The 19,013-nt window shown below is 38.2% G+C and overlaps 2 long non-coding RNA genes across 2 annotated transcripts in view; one reads left to right on the top strand and one right to left on the bottom strand.

Moving 5' to 3' along the window:
- Positions 1 to 19,013, bottom strand: part of LOC139972017 (uncharacterized) — a 36,683-nt gene that overhangs the window by 7,157 nt on the left and 10,513 nt on the right. The window lies entirely within an intron of this gene.
- On the top strand, positions 11,467 to 16,019 carry LOC139972016 (uncharacterized). Its single transcript, XR_011794571.1, has 4 exons — positions 11,467 to 11,593; positions 12,954 to 13,071; positions 13,798 to 13,898; positions 14,504 to 16,019. It is a non-coding gene; the product is annotated as an uncharacterized lncRNA (long non-coding RNA).

Below are 19,013 nucleotides of genomic sequence, written 5' to 3'. Positions count from 1 at the left end.
TCGCTTTTGGAAGAGACCTCAGAATACAATTTGGTGTCATCAGCAAACTTCTCAGCTGTACACAAACTATCTCCGTCAATGTCATTTATATAGGCAACAAACAACAAGGGACCCACAACAGACCCTTGTGGAACCCCACTAGTAACTTCCTACCAAGAACGAGCACATTCTTTAATTACCACCCTCTGTTCCCTATTACCAAGCCAATTCTCGATCCAAGACAGTAAACTCCCATTGACACCCATACTCTTCACCCTAAGTAAAAGACGCTGGTGGGGAACTTTATCAAGGCTTTCTGGAAATCCAGGAACACAAAATCCACAGACTTCTGCCTATTTAGTGAGTTTGTTACATCTTCCATAAACTCAAGAATATTAGTGAGTCAAGACCTTTTATGACAAAAGCCATATTGAGACTCTCTGATCCAAGACTGACTGATGAAGTGACTGACTATAGACTGTGTAACAATAGACTCCATGAACTTACAAACGAAACCTTACAAACAACACTAACAGGCCTTAGTTACAGTGCTTCGACTTATCATCCTTCTTGAAAATTGGGGTAATATTAGCAATCTTAACTCATTCATAAATTTACTAAAAACCAATGAGAGTGGAACGCCGAGATGGTGTGCAAACGTTGTCATCAAATACGAATGGATTGCATCAGGTCCAGAAGCTTTAGATACATTTAGACAAAGCAGCTCCTTTAAGACAACCTCATCCGAAAATAAGAACGTATCTAGTTAAGGGCCATCACTTCCCCACTGAGAATCTGGAATACTACTAATATCATCCCTTGTAAAAACCGACACAAAATAGTTGTTCAAATGATCTGCAAGATCATGATTATCAGTAACAATATTATCTGCCTGTGGTGCCCCAAGAGAAACAACTGCATCTTTTAACTTTCTGTTTTGACCTGACGTAAGAACAAAAAGGACTTTGGGTTATCCTTTATATTTACGGCAATGTTATTTTTGAGATTCAATTTTGCATCAGAGACTAAGCGTTCTACCTTCAGCTGATGAATTTTGAATTTGGCCAAAAGAGATTCAGAATTGGTCCTCCAAACAACATCCACATTCTACGTTTTTGCCTAATTGCACATTTGCCTTTCTTATTCATCCAGGAAGGCAAACTGCTTTTACGACGACGACGATTCGTCCATGAAACATGATTTTACATAATGAACTTTAACTCATTAGCTAAACAAGTCCAAGACCGAGAAGCACTCATATCTCTTAACAAATTAATTCAATCAGTAACTTTTTGTAAAATTTCAATTGCCTCTGTATCTGATCTTGAAACATCAGGGACTTTTTCCTTGCTAACATAATTTACGACATTACAAAAAACATCAAAGTATATAATGACTGCTAGTTCCTAGTTTTTCTAGACCCGTAAAATCAACAATATTGCTTGGATCAGAACTCAAGAAAAGATCCAGGATGTTATTCCCCTAGTAGGGAAAGTAACATGCCGATGTAAAAAGCAATCTTGCACAACATCTAGAAAGTTATAACTCTTCCTACCACTGGAACCATCTCCCCAATTAATGTCAGGAAATTTAAAGTCGCCCATTATATCAACATCACCTTTAGCAGCCTTTCTAATTGAATCAAACAGCAAGATATCGTTATATTCGCTGCTGTTAGGAGAACGGTAAACAACACTAATAGTTATAACATAACTGGACCTATTGGAGTTGTCTGTGGACAACTCGCACCAGACAGAATTTAAAAAAGAACCTTGCAACTGAGACTTCTCAACACTTACAATGTCATCCCTAACATACAGTAAAACTCCCCCGCCAATACCATGATGAGTTTCCCTCCTGTCCTGACGATACACAATATACCCTGGGTAAGAAAATTCAGCAATTAATGTCATCCCTTATCCAAGATTCTTTGATACTAAACACATCAGGTTTCAGATCCTCAAGAAGAACAGTAAATTCAGCAAAATTTGTACAAATACTGCTAGCATTGGTAAAGACAACCTTTACACTCTAAAAACAACCTGGTGAAAATTCCCTGGTTAACAATTTGCTAACATTATCCTGGTTATTGGCTACGTGAGTTAACATCATCCTGATTACGATCTATCCATCCTGGCGTAAACTTGATCTTAACATAACCCTGGTGAAAATAGATTATTTGCATATTGCAATCCTCGCCTCTGATTGGTTGGTAGTCGCGACTCAAGACGTTCGATCCAGTGTTACCAGAGTTAGCGTTTTTACACTAGATCTAGCGTTTTTAGTCATTTGTGGGGTTCTAGCGCACGTTTTTTCTAATTTTGCTAATTCTACCGTTTTTTGCCTAAAACTAGTTAAATTTACCAAAAATTGACCACTTTTCAGATTTTTTAGACAAAATTCTTACTTGGAGACCCATCCAAATTTATTTTGAGTATTTTTGCCCAATCTTCGGAATTTCCTACCGAAAATTTCCATATTTTTTCAAATTTTCTGGGTCAGACTATCACTCAAATCAACTATTCAAAACCGGTGTGAAGTTAGATACCCCGTTCCTCGTTCGACATTCGCGAATGAGTAACTGCTACCGATTCAGTTACGTATTCGACAATGGTATCGACGTAACACCTCTGGCAAGACAAAAGCTTTCTAACAAGATGTTCAACATATGGTCGTGGATAGAGGTTTATCTATGGCCCATGGGTCATATGAACTCTAATGACTATGTAGAAGGGTACCATAATGCATCTTGCCCGGTCCAAATAGTTTTTGACCAACTGAAAATGACCACTACTTCATCAGCTCTAAAATTAATGTAAAAAAATTACTTTAGGCCCTAATCAAGACTAGCACGCCTTGGACCACCTTACCAATGGGTCATATGAATTCTTAACACATTGTAGAAGGATACCATAATGCGTCTTGCCCGGTCCAAAGAGTGCTTGACCAATAAAACTGACCTTTAAATCAACATTTTTTTTAAATAAATGTAACGGGAACTGAAATAAAAACATTTGGGCCCTAATCAAATCCAGCACGCCTTGGACCGCCTAACCAATGGGTCATGGGAAGTCTGAGGACATTGTAGAAGAGTACCATAATGCGTGTTGCCCGGTCCAAAGAGTGCTTGACCAATTTAAATGACCATTAAATCATTACCTTTTCAATGAGTGAAACGGGACCACGAAAAAGCTTTGGGCCCTAATCCACGCAGCACGCCTTGGACCACCAAACCGATGGTTAACATGAACTCTAAGGACATTGTAGAAGATTACCATAATGCGTCTTGCCCGGTCCAAAGAGTGCTTGACCAATTTAAATGACCACTAAATCATTACTTCTTTAATGAGTGTAATTGAAACATGAAAAAGCTTTGGGCCCTAATCCATGCAGCACGCTTTGGACCACCTAACCAATGGGTAACATGTACTCTAAGGACATTGCAGAAGAGTACCATAATGCGTCTTGCCCGGTCCAAAGCGTGCTTGACCAATTTAAATGACCACTAAATCATTACTTCTTTAATGAGTGTAACGGGATCACACAAAAGCTTTGGGCCCTAATCCACGCAGCACGCCTTGGACCACCAAACCGATGGTTAACATGAACTCTAAGGACATTGTAGAAGATTACCATAATGCGTCTTGCCCGGTCCAAAGAGTGCTTGACCAATTTAAATGACCACTAAATCATTACTTCTTTAATGAGTGTAATTGAAACATGAAAAAGCTTTGGGCCCTAATCCATGCAGCACGCTTTGGACCACCTAACCAATGGGTAACATGCACTCTAAGGACATTGTAGAAGAGTACCATAATGCGTCTTGCCCGGTCCAAAGCGTGCTTGACCAATTTAAATGACCACTAAATCATTACTTCTTTAATGAGTGTAACGGGACCACACAAAAGCTTTGGGCCCTAATCCACGCAGCACGCCTTGGACCACCAAACCGATGGTTAACATGAACTCTAAGGACATTGTAGAAGATTACCATAATGCGTCTTGCCCGGTCCAAAGAGTGCTTGACCAATTTAAATGCCCACTAAATCATTACTTCTTCAATGAGTGTAACGGGACCACGAAAAAGCTTTGGGCCCTAATCCATGCAGCACGCCTTGGACCACCTTACCAGTGGGTAACATGAACTCTAAGGACATTGTAGAAGAGTACCATAATGCGTCTTGCCCGGTCCAAAGCGTGCTTGACCAATTTAAATGACCACTCAATAATTACTTCTTTAATGAGTGAAACGGGATCACACAAATGCTTTGGGCCCCAATCCATGCAGCACGCCTTGGACCACCTAACCAATGGTTAACATGAACTCTAAGGACATTGTAGAAGATTACCATAATGCTTCTTGCCCGGTCCAAAGAATGCTTGACCAATTTAAATGACCACTAAATCATTACTTCTTTAATGAGTGTAACGGGACCACACAAAAGCTTTGGGCCCTAATCCACGCAGCACGCCTTGGACCACCAAACCGATGGTTAACATGAACTCTAAGGACATTGTAGAAGATTACCATAATGCGTCTTGCCCGGTCCAAAGAGTGCTTGACCAATTTAAATGACCACTAAATCATTACTTCTTTAATGAGTGTAATTGGACCATGAAAAAGCTTTGGGCCCTAATCCATGCAGCACGCTTTGGACCACCTAACCAATGCGTAACATGCACTCTAAGGACATTGTAAAAGGGTACCATAATGCGTCTTGCCCGGTCCAAAGCGTGCTTGACCAATTTAAATGACCACTAAATCATTACTTCTTTAATGAGTGAAACGGGACCACGAAAAAGCTTTGGGCTCTCATCCATGCAGCACGCCTTGGACCACCAAACCGATGGTTAACATGAACTCTAAGGACATTTTAGAAGGGTACCATAATGCTTCTTGCCCGGTCCAAAGCGTGCTTGACCAATTTAAATGACCACTAATTCATTACTTCTTTAATGAGTGAAACGGGACCACGAAAAAGCTTTGGGCTCTCATCCATGCAGCACGCCTTGGACCACCAAACCGATGGTTAACATGAACTCTAAGGACATTTTAGAAGGGTACCATAATGCTTCTTGCCCGGTCCAAAGCGTGCTTGACCAATTTAAATGACCACTAAATCATTACTTCATCATCGAGTGTAACGGGACCACGAAAATACTTTGGGCCCTAATCAAAGCAGCACGCCTTGGATCACCAAACCGATGGTCAACATGAACTCTTAGGACATTGTAGAAGATTACCATAATGCGTCTTGCCAGGTCCAAAGAATGCTTGACCAATTCAAATGCCCACTACATAATCACTTCTTAAATGAATGTAACAGGATCACGAATATAAAGCATTTGGGCCCTAATCAAGACCAGAACGCCTTGGACCACCTAACCGATGGGTCATATGATTTTTTAAGACAGTGTAGAAGAGTACCATAATGCGTCTTGCCTGGTCCAAAGTGTGCTTGACCAATTTAAATGACCATTACATCATCACTTCTTAAATGAGTGTCCATCTCATATGTTATGTATCGTGCGTTTAGTGTCAACCGGTAGCATCACAAATTGCACTTTGGACCCTCAAGGAATGAAAAAGAGAGAACTCGTTTTAAGTGCATTCAAATTAATGGCAGCATGTCTATATACATGGCCAAATTCTGTCGGAAAGCTTTTACAATTTAAGAAAGCCTCTAAATGACTTCCGAATTCATCGATATGTTAGCATATAACACTTTAACTTACTCAAATCACTTACGAAATTTCAGCCTAATCAAAAGTGAACAATTGCAATGTGGCAGATATTTGAACACGATGGCATAAAGCGACAGCATCTTTCTAGGGCTGTAGCAAGGCCGTAGCAAGGCTGTAGGCTATTAGCAGGCTTGTAGCAGGCATGCACTGTCATGATAGCCCAATGAAGCTTATGAAGCTTACAGCCGGACAAACAATCAAAGAAATAAACCATACCCTATATAGGCCTACCATGCATTAATGGTACATGCAGTAACGTTCAAACATTGAACAATATCACTTTAACTCTCCTAACGTGGGTCAGAGACATTCGTAGAAGGAAAGATATTCCGATATTTCATTCATTTGGGAATACAAATGCAAAAAAGCAGTTAAACTGTCAACATGCTGCAGATTATTTCAGTTATCTATCAATTTTAATGGTTCGACGCAAGGGAGCAATCACGCTATGATTAATATGAACTCTCAGCCTTTTAAAGGTAATTCCATGGACGTTAAATGACGGTAGGCAGTCAGCTCGTTCATCGGTATCAATTAGTTCGAGCCTAATGTTCAAGCGCTCTTTTACGAGAGAAAACTTCTAGGAAACATCCTGAATGAATCATTCAATTACAATCAGAACGCATGGTTCTTTATTCCGCTCATTCAAATTTATCTTATGAAGTATTGAGTAATAGTGTATGGAACATCTTTGCACATAGATTGGTAAAAGTGTATCAATTCTACCAGATTAGAGTAATTTGGCATGAAAATTTCTCTTCTGCAAGTACATTTCAATCCAATCAGAGAATAAGTGGGGATGGGGTGCGGGGGGGGTGGATATTAAGCATGTAATATTTCTCTTGACTTATATACTTCCATAATTGACTCAGCATATAGCCTAATTGATATTTACCGAAGAATTAATACATTAATTAAATACAATTGTAAGTGATTAGAAAGTGACTTAAATTAACAAACGCGAAATTGACCTTAAATCTAGCACTTTTGCTAATGGATTGAATGTGTTTTGTGTATTGTGTAAAATTTATATAGCTAGATTCAGGGACGTAGCTAAGGCCTGATGATTGGGGGTTTAGTGGCTGAAATTCCAACTGGATGGGTTTTCGAGCCAGAAAATTCCGACTCCTGCCTTGTACCCCTCCCCCCCCCCCCCCGGCACTATACTCGTCAACGATACGGTCAGTGTCAGTCAGACACCCTATCTTTCGCGACTGCACTTTTGTTCCAAACTTTTCTCGGTACATTTGTACCACTGGCTCTCACGTCACAAACTTATTAATCACTCTGGTTAAGCGAGTAAGCAACTGAGTACAAGTTATCTGCTTGATAAGCTACATAGACTACTGACTAAAAAAGCTATGTTAATGTAACGAAGGGGAAACTTTTTTTCAACAAATTATATTCGACGACATAGTGAATTACCCAAAAATACAGTGCTTTTTCCTAGCGCGCTTAATATTATTTTCTTGGGGGTGGGGGTGGGGCTATTTATCACTCACATGAATAAAAAAAATTGTTCACTTCATTCCAACTGAGCATTTGGAATGATGTGAACAATTAAACATTTTGCAGAAAAATGTTGAGTTGACGTTATACGATAAGTTGTCAATTAAACATTTTGCAGAAATTTTTTCAATTGCTCAATTGGAATGAAGTGAACAATTGAACATTTTGCCAAAAATGTCCAATTGACGAGATAAGATACGTTGTCAATTAAACATTTCTCAGAAAATTTTTCAATTGCTCATATGGAATGAAGTGAACAATTGAACATTTTGCAGTAAAAAATGACTAATTGACGAGATTTAATTAGTTTTCAATTAAACATTTTTCACAAAATTGTTCAATTACTTATTTAAAGCAAGTAAGCAATGCAACATTTTTCTGTTTTTTTGATAACATTTTATCTTGTTATCTAAACAATTTACAGAAAAAATTCACCTTATGGGGCAAAGTTTTTCTTATGTTGATGGCATTTTTAAGCTTCCGTAAATTAGCATTGAGCGTTTTAATCGTATATGTTGTGCAGTAGTAGTTCTATTAGGCATTTTTTTTAGAGTATTCAAAATCATACGAAGTTTTTGTATGGTGGAGTATAAAGATCGCGACATACAATTTCTCATTGTGACAAGGAAATCGTAGTAAATATGACTGGTTCAAGGTCAATTTTGACCTACAATTTTAGGTCACTACAAGAATATTTGAAAATTAGAGTGCGCCAGTCGGAAAATTTAGTGCGACAGTCGGAAATTCCGACTGTCGCACTAAATTTTTCCAACTATCGTCAGTTTTACCAAGATTGGGGGGGGGGTGAGACACCCCACACCCCCTCTAGCGACGTCCCTGGCTAGATTATGGACGTTAAAATTAATATTTAGGTAGAACTGAATGAAAGGAAATCAACTAAAATATCACACTAACTCTGCTCTATGTTTAGTTGGAATAAACCCAGTGAGACTTCTAATGGTGGATCTGCCTTCTACACTCCAAGAGAAACTTTCTATTGAAAAATCGCTAAGAGAAAGAACAAGCACATGCATGGGAACACGATAAAATCAAAATGCATAGAATGGCACTATAGGGTAACTTGGATGGTTCATTACCAACTATAGCTAATGGAGATCATAAATAAATCAGAAAGGGATTTCGGCATAAAATATATGTCTGGGTAGACCTATTTCACTTGAAGACTATTTTGCTAAATAAACTATTAAAGTCAGTTTATCTCCGCTTGACCCAAGATGACTGATTGTCTGTTTATAGCGCCATGGTCAGCTCTAGAATGTAGCAGTGGAATCTTTCAGAATCTACGAAGGGGGTTAAAGCGTTCAAAACCACTTTCAAGAAGAGAGGCAAGAACACTTCTCTGTTCTTTAAATCTGTAAATATGTGAAGGGTTGACGGGTGAAATGAATAAAAGAAATAAAATTAAGTTCTATGAATTACGAATAATTAAAACAAAAACGTTTTCAGTTCGTTGCCAGTCTACAGAAATCACTTCATTCTGAAAATGTAGTTGCGCTAAGGTCCCCTCCCCCCCCAAAAAAAAAAGAGTGCGCATGTGTTTCTCCGGAATGGGACGGAAACTTTGTATGCTGATGATTGTAAAGCACCAATTAGCATTAAACTTGCGAGCCAAAGGTGTTGCTTTTGTTTTGTATCACCACACTGGTACAGACGTAGAGTTGAAATTCAAAAAAGAAGATATTGATGAATGTACTGGATAATGATTGTGCATTAGTCGATTGTATTGGTCAAATACTCTTTGGACCGGGTAAGACGCATTATGGAACTCTTCAACAATGTCCTTAAAATTCATATGACCAATTGGTTGGGTGGTCCGAGGCGTGCTGGTCTTGACTGGGGCCTAAACATTTTTGCAGGTTCATTAACATTCATTAACGAAGTAATGATTTAGTGGTCATTTAAATTGGTCAAGCACTCTTTGGACCGGGCAAGACGCATTATGGTACCGTTCAACAATGTTCTTAAAGTTCATGTGACCTATTGGTTAGGTGGTCCAAGGCGTGCTGGTCTTGACTGGGGCCTAAAGATTTTTGCAGGTCCATTTACATTCATTAACGAAGTGATGATTTAGTGGTCAGTTTAATTGGTCAAGAACACTTTGGACCGGGCAAGACGCATTATGGTACTCTTCTACAATGTCCTTAGAGTTCATGTTGACCATCGGTTTGGTGATCCAAGGCGTGCTGCTTGGATTAGGGCCCAAAGCTTTTTCGAGGTCCCGTTTCACTCATTAAAGAAGTAATGATTTAATGGTCATTTAAATTGGTCAAGCACGCTTTGGACCGGGCAAGACGCACTATGGTACTCTTCTACAATGTCCTTAGAGTTCATGTTGACCATCGGTTTGGTGATCCAAGGCGTGCTGCTTGGATTAGGGCCCAAAGCTTTTTCGTGGTCCCGTTACACTCGATGATGTAGTAATGATTTAGTGGTCATTTAAATTGGTCAAGCACGCTTTGGACCGGGCAAGACGCATTGTGGTACTCTTCTATAATTTCCTTGGAGTTCATGTTGACCATCGGTTTGGTGGTCCAAGGCGTGCTGCATGGATAAGGGCCCAAAGCATTTTCGTGGTCCCGTTACACTCATTAAAGAAGTAATGATTTAATGGTCATTTAAATTGGTCAAGCACTCTTTGGACCGGGGAAGACGCATTATGGTACTTTTATGCAATGTCCTTAGAGTTCATTTTTACTATCGGTTTGGTGATCCAAAGCGTGCTGCATGGATTAGGGCCCAAAGCTTTTTCGTGGTGCCGTTACACTCATTAAAGAAGTAATGATTTAGTGGTCATTTAAATTGGTCAAGCACTCTTTGGACCGGGCAAGACTCATTGTGGTACTCTTCTACAATGTCCTTAGAGTTCACGTTAACCATCGGTTTGGTGGTCCAAGGCGTGCTGCATGGATGAGGGCCCAACGCTTTTTCGTGGTCCCGTTTCACTCATTGAAAAGGTAATGATTTAGTGGTCATTTAAATTGGTCAAGCACTCTTTGGACCGGGCAACACGCATTATGTTACCCTTCTACAATGTCCTTAGACTTCTTCTGACCCATTGGATGAGCGGTCCAAGGCGTGCTGGATTTGATTAGGGCCCAAATGTTTTTATTTCAGTTCCCGTTACATTTATTTAAAAAAAAATGTTGATTTAATGGTCATTTTAATTGGTCAAGAACTCTTTGGACCGGGCAAGACGCATAATGGTATCCTTCTACAATGTGTTAAGAATTCATCTGACCCATTGGTAAGGTGGTCCAAGGCGTGCTAGTCTTGATTAGGGCCTAAAGTATTTTTTTTACATTAATTTAAGAACTGATGAAGTACTGGTCATTTTAGTTGGTCAAGAACTATTTGGACCGGGCAAGATGCATTATGGTACCCTTCTACATAGTCATTGGAGTTCATATGATCCATGGGCCATAGATAAACCTCTTTCCACGACCAAATGTTGAACATCTTGTAAGAAAGCTTTTGTCTTACCATAGGTGTTACGTCGATACAATTGTCGAATACGTAACCGAATAGGCAGCTCAGTTCGCGAATGTCGAACGAGGAACGGGGAATAAGTATCTAACTTCACACCGGTGCTTCCTACTGTAAGGCTTATTTTAGGTAGTTCGGGAACGGTAAGCCCGGCCTTACACTGATACCGTAGAACCGAGCGTGAAACGTGAAATAATCAGGAAAAGCGGGTACTGCATAATATATGTCTTCTTTTATTGATTCAGGATAAAACTGTAACTTGTAACTTTAGATAATTAAAATGTAAAGAGCCCGAAGTCTACAGACGTAAATATAAATTACGGAGCTTACTGTTCTACGTCTGTAGACTTCGGGAGATAAACTTCAACTCCTCGATAAATCTTTAAGAAACACTTAAACCCCTGATTCCAAAATAACAAATTAAGACGCGTTGCACAGGGCACACGCTCTGCCCTTGAACCCGATTGGTGTAAACTTTTAACTCACCCCTTACCAAACTCTTGATTAGTTGAGTGCCAACCTGATATGCAGATGAGCATATGCAAATGGGCACTCAACCAATTTGAACCAGTTTGGCTGTCTTCCAACCCCGAATCATTTAAAAAAAAAGATACGCTTCTAATAGTGCGTGATTTGTATCCCGCCACACCACAGCGCAAACCACCAATGCGCGAGCCATGGGTGACGTCATAATGACAATAACTAGAATACGCTTCACAATAACAATAACTAGAATACGCTTCACACAACGACAACAATCGCAAGCAGGAGAAACATTCAAATACAACGTAGATATGTGCAAATAAACATCTAATTATTGCAGATGACGAAGTCAAATTCTTGCTAGACCAATGGGGTATGAGTAACCTTAAATCAGTATTTAAATGTAAAGGTGAAATACCGGGATCATGTCGATTTTGTCATTTCTGTGATACAGTCAGTACGCGCGATATTGAAGTAGGCTATAAACTAACGTAAGCCCTTACGTTGTTAGGCTAGGTCAGATTCATTCACTGATGTAGTAAATACACTGTACTGGCTATGAGATAGTATATGCTTGTATTTGTATAGTAAGGACCTTCACTTCAGGACCTGGCCTAAGCCTGGACCTAAGTAACTATATTCCTACTGTGTGTCATACTCAAACCAAGACCTTCCCTAATCAACGGCCGCTTCTAGTGACAACTTCTACCAAATTCGTGTAATTGTGGTGTACGGTAGCTTCTGAGGACAGACCTAATCAAAGCCACACATTAAAAGTGAAATTATGCATAGACCGTTGTGCTCTTGGGTCAGTTCATTTTAGTCTTAGACTAGTCTTAGGCTTGCCTTCGCTTTTAAAAGACTAGGCCTAGGCTATACTACTAGTAGTCTACATGTTCGGGAAATGGCTATTAGTGATTGCCGACAGTAAAAGAAGAGATTGCTCAAAATTGCAAGTGATACATTTATTGTAGTGGCCTAGACTCTGACTCTGAGTGTAAAACTTACCCATGCTAGGCTATAACCAGTTAAGCTTTATTTGTAAATTTAGGTTATATGCATTGATAATATGAAATTTAATTTAAAAAATGATAATTTTGTACTATTCATTTATAAAAACCAAGAAACCTGTGTATGGTTAATCTCAATATAGACTATACTTCAATGTAAATTAGGGGGGGGGGGGGGGAATTGTTTGTGAAAGTTAAACAAATTTTGGCTGAAATTAATAAGGCTAAGCCTACCCATGCAATGATATAGGTATAGCTTAGGCCCAGTCACAAATAAGGCAGATCATGAACAGCAGATCATGAATTTGGTGTAAATCTCAATAAACTGAACTGCCCATAGCAGGGACTCCTTATAACATTGATTTTCTGAACATTAAAAAAGGGACACATTTACAGTAAGGCATATTATGGTTCCATATATATCACAGCAGATCATGAAATTGGTGTAAATCTCAACTTAACCAAACTGCCCATAACAGTTTTCCTTATGGCATTGATTTTCTGAACATTCAAAAAGGGACACATATACAGTTTTCATGGGAGAGAATGTTTGTATAGATACAAACTGGTTAGTATTTAAACATGATAAAAACTCAAATAAAGACCGTTAATGTAATTGATTTTCTTTTACTTTGAAACTATTTTCTAACAATGGTGACCGGCTTCTGTTAGGTGCAGAAATAAATAACTCTTTTTGCTGTTATGTGTTATTTTGTTTGGCAGAAATGGAAGATTTGTACCAAGAGGAGCTAACAGCCATGACAGAGTACAAGAAACACACAACCTTGAGCCTTCCATTACCGAAAAATCTGTAGGCTGCAGTTTACTTAGCCCTATGATGGTAAGTGTTGTTCAATGTAATTGCAACTGAATACTGTTGAGCATTACTATTAAGTAAAATATCTTTATACACAAGTTGAGCAACTACAACTCATACCATCAAGTCAAAAGTCCAACACAAAAATGAGTTGCAAGGTGATTGATACCATGTATAAGTTATGCATGTAGAGGTCAATTGAGGTCACTGCGATCATTGCAATATATCACTATCTCGATCATACTTCCATACACTTCCTCCTATTAAAGTGTTAAAAGATATCGATTTGTCTTTGTACAAGATTGATCTCTTACTCTCTGCAAATTGTGGAAGCATAACTTGAAGCCACTGCGAAGTCATCAATTTTATATTAGATGAATTTTCTTGTGATAGTGAAATTCAGTTAAATTAAAGTGCATGTATCTTAGAAATTTCAAAACAGAAAGGCCAAATCAGGACTGTACACCATATAATTGTACACTATTCTAAGCATATTCTACATTCTGCATTGCAGATGGCAAGTCTCTGACTTCTAGTTTTATTTCTCCATGGTATAAACAAAAAGTGTGACCATGGCCTTCAGTAAGTGTCAGTCCTTTTTAAAATTGTTGTCATAGAGCAGTGAGATTCCTTGGCTATCTTGGAAAGTGGGGGGGGGGGGGAGGGGAAGATTGGGAGAAGATGTAAACTTTCAGTGAATGTTATTTTACTATATCAAATTTAAACAATTTCACAAATCTTTTGTTGCAGATGAACTTGGCATTTTCTCTTGTCACTCTGTTGTTTTGGGGAATTTCAACATCGAAGGGTGCAAGGGTGCATCCTTGCAATCATTCATACATGTAAGACAAGTAAGTTTTATTTTTTGACTTATGTTTAATCTACATGGAATTGTGCTAGCTGATAGCCCACTGATTATATGTAAAGTGGAACCAGTTAAGATCTGTTTGCTTGATAGAGGGCTTTCAGTGCTCCTACCTTCATCTACCATAAAATGACAACAAAAGCAATGTTGAAGCAGTATCACACCCTTTGGTTTGACTATAGGCTAAGTGCTGTAAATGACACTATTGACTCATTTTGCTCCAAGCGACTATCGTGTAATGCACATTTACACATATGACCTTCGCCTATTATGCAATTGGTATGTCAAGTTCACAAACACAGGCTGTGTGTACTTAAATCTCTATTTTCTTGTTTGTCGAAAAAGATCTGAGGAAACGACCGTGAAGAATCTTTAATCTTTAATTGGCTGCCAACACAGTCTGTTACTGCACTTGCTATAAAAGACAGGCGAATGCAATTTATTCCTTTTCTACTACTGAAACTGATAAAAAATAAGGTTTTCAAAAAGTTTGGCACAAACTAGTAGACTGAAGAAAGCGATTAATCTTCTTTTTCATTCCAGTTCGTTAACACAACATTTAATACTTTCATTGTTTCTTTCCTTTCTCAGATTGGTACACACTGGAAGAGGTGAAAAATGAGAAATTGAGAGAGGCTACCAAGTAACACAGCTTTGCAGTAGTAGAAGGATGTCTTTGGCTTGGATGATCAAGAATGTGATTGTAGCTGTTTTAATGAGAAACAGTTTGATGTTTTGCATTTCAATTCATCTCTCTGTCCACAATTGATAATACCTGTTGGTACAACTTCAATGAAACTTGCATAGACATGGCCTGTGATGAAGAGACATGTGGAAGTGCTCAGGAATTTTATGTCAAAGGTCATTTAGGGGTCGGTTAAGTTAATTGTTTGGAAACGCTTCTTACTGAGTCCACGGATGGACATATGGATGTATGCAAAACGTGATCATAATTATGGTCATTCGGGGTCGGAGTTTCAGAAATTTCATGTTCAAGGACACACTGGTCTATTCTTTAACTACTTAACTGTTAGCACAAAATCTTTTCAAATTAATCTTTCTTGTGATTAATAAGCTTAACTTACCACTTTCTATTGGAGTTGGAGTAATTTGCACAAGTATGTGAGGTCCAAGAATGAGTTTATGACTAAAACATTAATGGTATCGTTGGAAGCCTAATCATTGTCTTGCAGATGTTCGGTTTGCCTGTGCAAAGTGGTCAAATATAATTGTAATTAAATTAAAAATATTAATTAATTTCCAATAAGTAAATAATTAAATTAAGAAAATAAATTTGGTATTAGGTCATCCTTATCAACAACAATGTGAACATACATCTTCTAAGACCTTCCTAAGTAGTTTATTGGTAGTCAGTATAGGCCCCAAATTATAGCACGCTATAATGGCAAGAAGTTTCAAAAAGTACCTTCCTGGAGGTCTTTACTCTCCAATTGTTCTCAGACATTTTTAAGGAACACACAAGATGACTGAATATGAAAATTTCCTCAAAGGTTGTAATAAAAACAGTTTAAGAATTCTGACCAAAGGTGACCACATTTGAATATCTAGCATATTTGGGGCTAATACAGCATACCATTAAAGAAAAGAAGCTACTGACACAGGGCTGAATTTTGTCTTAACAAAGGTTATTGGGAGAGAGGCTTTGATCAAGTTTTTCAAGTAACAGGTATAGGGTCCATTTCTTGTTCTGTACTGAAAACTGTTCAAGTGATTTTCAAGTTGTATCCTTGTGCAAAAGTGCTGATCAAGGTCTTGGTATCCCTGTTACATTTAACAGTTGATGTCGAGCAATCAGAGCTTCATCATGTGACGATGGTTATGCTGTACATATGTCCTCAAAATTTTGATTTCAGTATTGCATTTCTTATATTAGTTCATTGTATAAATATTTGAGGAATTATTTTAAACTAAATTGCAAAAGTTCACTTAGTACTCAAAATTCAAAAGTAATGGAGATGCAAATAAAGTCAGCTATCAGTAACATTGATGATGTTGTTTTATAATTTATGTTTGCTTTTTCTCAATTTGAATGCATTGCAACTTAAATGGAGAATAAAGTGGCATACCAGGATAATGGTGACATCAATCAGGAAATGTTGTTTAATTTAACCAGAAAGGGGTGAAACATTCTGTGATATTTACCAGGATAATGGTGACATCAACCAGGAAATGTTGTTTAATTTAACCAGAAAGGGGTTGAACATTCTGTGATATTAACCAGGATAGTATTAGCACCAACCAGAAAAAGTGGTAAATTTGACCAGGAAAGAGGTGAAATATTTCATGATATTAACCAGGATAGTATTAGCATCAACCAGGAAATGTTGGTTAATTTGACCAGGAAAGGTGAAATATTTCATGATATCAACCAGGATAGTATTAGTATCAACCAGGAAATGTGGTTAATATCACCAGGAATGAGGTGAATACCCATTGATATTAACCAGGACAGTATTAGCATCAACCAGGAAATGTTGGTTAATATCACCAGGAATGAGGTGAAATACCCATTGATATTAACCAGGATGTATTAAATTCAACCAGGAAATGTTGGTTAATATCACCAGGAATGAGGTGAATACCCATTGATATTAACCAGGATGTATTAGCATCAACCAGGAAATGTTGGTTAGTATCACCAGGAATGAGGTGAATACCCATTGATATTAACCAGGATAGTATTAGCATCAACCAGGAAATGTTGGTTAGTATCACCAGGAATGAGGTGAAATACCCATTGATATTAACCAGGATGTATTAAATTCAACCAGGGAATGTTGGTTAGTATCACCAGGAATGAGGTGAAATACCCATTGATATTAACCAGGATGTATTAAATTCAACCAGGGAATGTTGGTTAATATCACCAGGAATGAGGTGAAATACCCATTGATATTAACCAGGATGTATTAGCATCAACCAGGAAATGTTGGTTAATATCACCAGGAATGAGGTGAATACCCATTGATATTAACCAGGATAGTATTAGCATCAACCAGGAAATGTTGGTTAATATCACCAGGAATGAGGTGAAATACCCATTGATATTAACCAGGATGTATTAAATTCACCCAAGAAATGTTGGTTAATATCACCAGGAATGAGGTGAATACCCATTGATATTAACCAGGACAGTGTAAAATTTCACCCCAAAATTAACCAGGCTTTCCTGGTTATATCTACCAGGATTTTGTTAAAATCTAATTCACCAGGCAACTTAGTGATGATCACCAGGATATATAGGGTAGCATATAAACGCAACTCCTGGTGAAAATTTTACCAGGAACTGGTGAAATTTCACCAGGGTGTTTTAATAGTGTAGCTGATCCCTGAATCTATGTACCTAAGCGTGCCTCCTGATAATGTTAGAACTATGACTATCACTTTCCTTGTTTTCAAAACGCCTGCCTATAAGCACCTCTACTAGAAACATAATCCTTATCAAAATTTATGCCTGCTGGCATCGCCCCCCCCCCCCCCAATTTATTATAAACATAGCTGTTCAACAGAGTAATTCACCATCCTATCAAACAACGAGGCCCCAGTAATAGCTAAGTGTAACCCATGCCTGGCAAACAAATCCCTTCTACCCTGGAAACATGACCAAATGTCAAAAAAAGGGAAGTCGAAGTCATAACACAGACTATGCAAGAAACCACTCAAAGTTACCAATTTATGTGACTGAACCTTATTGTCAAATTTTGGAGAATGCAGAAGACAACTTTAGCACGAGTTGATGCTAGGCGACACAATAATTCGTAATACCTTGACCGAATTATGTCGAGTGACTCCTTCTGCACATTACCGTACCTACCTGGACCACAACCACCTCCTCATTTGACACAATTGTGTTTTTATTTTCACTGACATCCTGAATTTGGCATCTGGCAAACATAACCTGACCATTTTTGCTTTATCCGCCCTGATAACTCACGATGAGCAGCTTAGGATCAACCCAGACCGATACACCGAACGGTAGTGTGGTGGGGAGCTTCTGTAGTGACCATGTTATACTGGTCAACTTTGTTTGTTTACTTATCCCCTCTAATAAGCCTCTGACTAGAGTAGGCCTAATCCAGATTGCATCGATGGAATTTTTCACCAGTAGCACTTTGCACTATACACATGCTAATTAGGTTACCATTGAAAGCACCTAAGCTGGTATATAAGGGACACACACGTGGCCACTCATTCCTTTCTCCTCATGGTCTGCTGACAGTTAAAGATACTGACAACAGCTATTACTTACACATATCTTTTACCTTAGACATTGTAGTTACTCAGGGCATGTTCACCCTGTGTTTATCTAATTAAGAGAGTGTTTTTAGGACAGGGTGGATATTACTTTCATATTTGTATTGCCTTGCTTATTAGTAGTAATTGCGTGTCTAGTCTGCATCATATGTATTCGGTAGATCTACCTCGTGCTAGCGCTATAGTTGCGAAGCCATATTTTGACCATATACAGCTCACTCATCTAGACCATTTACTGGAGAGTTGAACCAGTAAATTGAAATAGTCAGAGGGGCGACTGGGTCGTCAGAGGATCATTTAGAATAATAGTTGTCGAGAGTAAGTATAATTTAAAATTATATTTAACCTCTTCAATAGGATACACTGACGCTACTGACCTAAAAAGTACGGACAACACTCACTGAAACAAAATACACAAAAACATCACAGATTGATCACAAAAACATGCAGAATGTCAGGAACAGACAATAAATAATTCCACCATAAAAAACACAACGAATCACATGGTATTTTGATGAAAAAAACGATCCCAGAAATGAACGAATTTAAAGAGCTCCGATAAGTACGTGTGTACGCTTCAACGACAAACGGGATTGTATATTGATTCAAACTAAACTGCAAAAACCTAGTACAAATAACAGGTTGAAACTATTCTTACCTAAATTCACTTTACTGACAATTTACTGACAAAGTATAAATGGAAAAGATATAAGTAAAACTGGTATCGATTCCACTTAAATTCATTGTGCCCCAGAAGAAGTGTTCCGAGAGACCACAAATATATCTTCTTTGCATAAAACACATAAAACTTTGAAACAGATTAATT

Source organism: Apostichopus japonicus, chromosome 8 (assembly GCF_037975245.1).
Source record: "Apostichopus japonicus isolate 1M-3 chromosome 8, ASM3797524v1, whole genome shotgun sequence".
Classification (NCBI taxonomy): Eukaryota; Metazoa; Echinodermata; class Holothuroidea; order Aspidochirotida; family Stichopodidae; genus Apostichopus; species Apostichopus japonicus.
Note: the sequence above shows the minus strand (reverse complement) of the source record. Positions and strands in the feature narration are given on the sequence as shown.